This window comes from Nicotiana attenuata, chromosome 9 (genome assembly GCF_001879085.1).
Source record: "Nicotiana attenuata strain UT chromosome 9, NIATTr2, whole genome shotgun sequence".
NCBI classification, from domain to species: Eukaryota; Viridiplantae; Streptophyta; class Magnoliopsida; order Solanales; family Solanaceae; genus Nicotiana; species Nicotiana attenuata.
Genome location: NC_031997.1, coordinates 45,432,424 through 45,438,033, shown reverse-complemented (window position 1 = coordinate 45,438,033; position 5,610 = coordinate 45,432,424). Strand labels below are relative to the sequence as shown.

The window sequence follows — 5,610 nt, the reverse complement described above, 5'->3', positions numbered from 1 at the left end:
AGGCGCATAGCCTGAGTCCCAGTTCAACTGTTGTTGAACTTTGTCAACCTTGATGGCGAAGGCGCATAGCCTGAGTCCCAGTTCAACTGTTGTTGAACTTTGTCAATTTTGGTGGCGAAGGCGCATAGCCTGAGTCTTGGTTCAACCGTAGTTGAACTTACTGGCGAAGGCGCATAGCCTGAGTCCCATTTCAACTGTTGTTGAACTTTGTCAACTTTGATGGCGAAGGCGCATAGCCTGAGTCCCAGTTCAATTGTTGTTGAACTTTGTCAATTTTGATGGCGAAGGCGCATAGCCTGAGTCTTGGTTCAACCGTAGTTGAACTTACTGGCGAAGGCGCATAGCCTGAGTCCCAGTTCAACTGTTGTTGAACTTTGTCAATTTTGATGGCGAAGGCGCATAGCCTGAGTCTTGGTTCAACCGTAGTTGAACTTACTGGCGAAGGCGCATAGCCTGAGTCCCAGTTCAACTGTTGTTGAACTTTGTCAACTTTGATGGCGAAGGCGCATAGCCTGAGTCCCAGTTCAACTGTTGTTGAACTTTGTCAATTTTGATGGCGAAGGCGCATAGCACTGCAAGAAAAAAGGCCTTTAGCGAAGGGAAATTTGGTCGTTAAAAGTCCTAATCCGGTCGCTATTACCGAAATAAAGCCGGTCGGTACCGGTCGTTAAAAGCTCCGACGTTAAAAGTTCACGACCGGATTTCAAACCGGTCGTTAAAGATCCTTTAGCGACAACAAAAAATCCCTTCGTTATAACTATTTTTAGCGACTGAATTTTCCCTTCGCTAATTATTGTTCCGATCGTTAAAAACCTTTAGTGGTGACAACAAATCCAACTAATACAAGTGATTTAGTAACATGCTTTTACCATCACTAATTTTCTATTAAATATTATTATAATGATATATAAAAACCTATATGCACACAGTCACTCCAGAACATAAGAAAGAATCGATATTCATATAAAATTTCACCGTTAATTACAAGGAACAAAAAGTAAAACATTACCAAAAATATACCTATCCAAAATGGACCATATATTTGTCGACTCCTAACAAAATAGAAAATAGAATTGTAGCATTACAATTGGAAATATTTTTAAACAAATCCTAACAAAAGAGAAAATAGGCTCCTCTTGTAGTTCAACTTATTCTTTAGCATTTTCAGTAGCTACTTTCTCTGGACTTTCTTCACGGACAGGTTCTTCAGACTTCAGTTTTCTAATCTGTTAAGAGAACCAATTCATATCAGTCCAATAAAAAAAATCTTAATAGCTACTACTTATTCCTCTTTTTCACTTTCCCACAACATGAAGATTAACCATAAAGAAAGCAAACACAATTTGTAGGATACCATAACCAGCAAATCCAAAAAGTTGAGCGTTTTCGGTCAAATTTTAATCTTGCAGGTATTCTTTTAAATTTAAAAAGAATGCAAAAAGTTTTATTGGATCCACATATCAGAAAATGACCATAAACATTGGAAGGCATTACCAAGTAAATGTGACATAAATAACAATTTACTAAAACGAAGCAAAGCAGACCACATTTAACAAGTTATCCGCATGTACAGTGTGATAAGGCATAGGCCACATAATTCCTATTTGAGGCATGTAACACTTTGTTCCCTTATTTATACCCCCCTGGAGATATGGAAAAGAATTGAGTAACTTATAGAATCCTTGAATATAGCTACATTTGATATTATGAGAATAAAGATACCAAGAGAATGCTTCCCCATCCACTCTAAAGCGAACATCAAGCGCCTCCAACCATACATATCGACCTAAATCATATAACATCAGTATAACTTTCAATTGAGTTGGAAAGTTGTTCAGTATGACCTAAATCGTATGCAACTAAAAGTTGTTAACGACTTGTAGTCTCAAAACTCACCAATACATACAGGAAATAAAATGTGATTCCAGCAGCGGCTGAAGTTACCAGCAGATAACTAATGGTGTACAACGATTTGTTTAATGGCACACCTGAAAGGAGAACAAACACCAACTTCACATGTCAGAATGACTACAACCAATTTGTTAACGACTCAAATTGATAATCTGATGCTCCATAGGGATAGGAATCACAAGTGAAAACATGGACGTAGTCTGGGAAATTAGAATCTATACTTTATATGAAAAAATGTTACAATTATTCAACGTAGGGGCTTGTATGTTTTGCACACCATATTCAAAGGGAGGTGCCATGGTGTATATACGAGAAGAGGTAGAGTGCAGCCTAAGAAGTATTGGGGTGATCAGGAAGGAAATGGCGCGATTTCAGATTTCCGAGGATATGACTCTTGATAGGAAGGCGTGGAGATTGAGCATTAGGAATGTAGGTTAGGGGGTAGTCGAGCGTCTTCCCTCTTTGTACCGACTAGTCTGATAGAGTTTTGCCTAGGACTGCTAGCGGCTTTTGTTGTGTGCACACTATTTCTCTCGTTTTCATAGTATGGGGTTATTGCCCTTCCACTTATTTGCGCTCTCTTTCGATGCTAATTATTATTATTTTAGTTTCTTTTGTTGTTATGGATTTATTCTTTTGCTCTTTTCTGATATTATTGTTTCGTCTGTTGAGCCGCCGAGGGTCTTCCGGAAACAGCCTCCCTACCCCCCGAGGTAGGGGTAAGATCTGCGTACACTTTAACCTCTGCAGAACCCACTAGTGGGATTCTACTGGGTTGTTGTTATTGTTGGGATTGTATGTATTGGTTTTCTTAATTTTCTTTAAGGGAAAAAGAAAAATAAAAAGAAAAGCTAGAGATTATTTTTCATAAATAGCAACCAAGGTGTTATAGTTTGTCCGTGTGAACGAAAGGGATTTGACTTAGTACCTGAAAAAAGAATAGATAGATATATCTGTCACAGCAAGGAAGAGACCAAGAAACAGAAGTGGAAATAAGAGGATGGACCAGTTGTATAGCCTTTCTTTATGATCCTGAACACAGTTAACATAGAGATATCAATTGATCATACATTGAATAGAGTAATTTAACTGGCAATATAATTCTATGCATGTAAATATGCATCAATGAACATTAATAATTCCCTTCATTCAGAATATATACTGCTATTTGATATAGCTTAATTTTTTATTCTAAAATTCTACTACCACTAAAGAAATACATACTAAAAATATGATAGTGAAACCATAATTCTTGTAGCAGTTCTTTTAAAATATGTCAAAATAATATTGGAAAAAGTTCGTCAAGTAGTAGAAACTACATCAGCAAGTAGCTACTAATGGAAGCCAAAACAAACGAAAAGGCCATTCAATTGTCGCAGACCTTAAAGGCATTTCCCTGACTATTTCCAAAAAAAGAACTTCATCTACATTCACAATGCATCAATAAGACAACTAACGATACCACATAGGTCACCTGAAATTGAACAAGAATATGACCATATTGGAGTCCAATAATGCAGGCAACAACAGCTGTTACTGAACTGTAAAAAGATAATAGATGGAAAAAGTGGTGTCATGGGCAAAGATGTGCACTTGTAAGAATGCCTAGATTGGCAAAGATAGGATCATGAATAAGTTGCATAACTCACAGGAACCAAGGGAAATGTTTAAGGACAGAAATGCTACCCTAAAATGCCTTCTGGTTCAAAAGGGGTGTGCACCACGAAGGAAAACTCTGCGGAACTTTGTGCTCATTGAATCCCTTGCATTCCTGTAAACTGATATTAGTTAGGAGGGGAACTCCACCTTTATACACTCCACTAGCACTACGAAGACATTACTTTCCTCTAAGTAGTGGAATGATCATTCAATGATAAAAGCAGAACAACATAGATTCCAAAAATAAATACAAGATTGTCCTTTCTCACTAGAGTCATCACTCTCCTCAGACGATGAAGCATCACAACCGTTAGCTTTAAAAACACTTTTATTAGCCTCAAAATATATTTTTAAACTCTCCTAAAATAAAAGGCAAGTCGAAAAAGGATCCCAATTGAAAGGAATTAACGAAAAAAATCATTTGCAACATGCTCATGACGACTAAAGTTCTTTCGCTTTGACGATCCCTATAACTGTTCTCTTTTGCTGCTAAATGTGTTTGATTTGCTCTACCTTATTATAAGACGTTATCCACTGAAAAATAGAATTACCATGAGTACTAAAGTCTTAAAACGAATGTAAAGCTTGCATTACAGATGCATTTGTTCTATTAATTGTTGTGCTCTCACCTTATTTGCGTCACTTTTCAACGTGTCAATTTTTAGCTAAAAAATTGTTACTTATTGAACTTGGCTAACTATGGTAGTATTTCAAATGCTATAGTATTTGACTTTTTATAAGAAGATGGATCTTAGGATCTTTCACAATTGTATTCAATTGTTATTTCCCTTTTCAATACTCATGTTACCCTACTTTTTTGATATCTAACGCATCTGATGTTGCCTTTACAATGCAGTTATGCTGCTATATAGTACAACATTTTGTAGTTAATCAAAATTTTGAGAAGATATTATATTTCTTTATTTAACTATGTATTGCTGAAAATTAAAATGTGTATTGCAAAAACTATTGACTGGAAAAAGTTGTTTAGCAGTGGGGCTGAAAGATGCTAGTTCTAAGGCTCTAATATTCATTCAGCAAATTAGTCGAACAGTTGGTGAGCAATTGTATGGACAATTATATATAACAGTTAAACTTGCAATAGATTCAATAGATTCCAAAACAATTAGGGCTAAGTAATGATAGTAAACCTTCAACAATTTAACACAACCATCGCAGATGAATCAAACTTCAAAAAATTAAACATCACAACAAAAGCAAGAAGTGCAGAGACGAAATCCAAAATTGAACAAGAACGTACCTGACGCTCTCTTATAATATCTCCATGTCTCTGACTTGTAGCAACAGACTCTCAATCTTATTCCTACGCTGCCAAGTGAAATTTTGAAGCTTATTCAAAACATTCCACACATAAGAAATAAAGTGAAAACATAAGACACTATCAAATTACAAAAAACGTGTAAGTAGAAAAAGTATTTTCCCAGGTAATACAATTTATTCCACACATTTCAAACACAGACACACCCTAATAATGATTGAGAATTTTGAGGCTGCGAGATGAAGACTTGGCAGTTTCTACTGCTAAGCCGTTTTGTTTGTGTTGAGGTTTTTCTTTATTTTTTTAAATCTATTTAGAGGGGTGAGTGGGGAAAAATTGAGGGAAACATGCGCGCTTTTTTGGGTTAATTTTATTATAGTATTGACGACCGGATATTATACTAGCAACCACATATTATTCTAGCTGAACTAGAAATAGTGATTTAACGACAGGAAAAAAAATTTGGCCGTCATAAGTATATTTATAACGACCGGACTCATGTCATTTCGTCAAGAAATGGTCGTTAAAAGTTAATATTCTTGTAGTGTAGCCTGAGTCTTGGTTCAACCGTAGTTGAACTTACTGGCGAAGGCGCATAGCCTGAGTCCCAGTTCAACTGTTGTTGAACTTTGTCAACTTTGACGGCGAAGGCGCATAGCCTGAGTCCCAGTTCAACTGTTGTTGAACTTTGTCAATTTTGATGGCGAAGGCGCATAGCTTGACTCTTGGTTCAACCGTAGTTGAACTTACTGGCGAAGGCG

General features: G+C 36.5%; 1 long non-coding RNA gene across 6 annotated transcripts; it reads right to left on the bottom strand.

Annotated features, from left to right (window-relative positions):
• Positions 943-5,263, bottom strand: LOC109232364. Of its 6 annotated transcripts, XR_002068952.1 has the most exons (8): positions 5,056-5,261; positions 4,832-4,899; positions 3,598-3,682; positions 3,386-3,452; positions 2,840-2,943; positions 1,897-1,988; positions 1,723-1,786; positions 943-1,226 (listed from the first exon to the last, which is right to left on the bottom strand). It is a non-coding gene; the product is annotated as an uncharacterized LOC109232364 (long non-coding RNA). The 6 variants fall into 6 exon arrangements; XR_002068951.1 differs by lacking the exon at positions 943-1,226 and having other exon boundaries at positions 1,234-1,786; positions 3,561-3,682; positions 5,056-5,263; XR_002068954.1 differs by lacking the exon at positions 943-1,226 and having other exon boundaries at positions 1,234-1,786; positions 1,907-1,988; positions 5,056-5,262.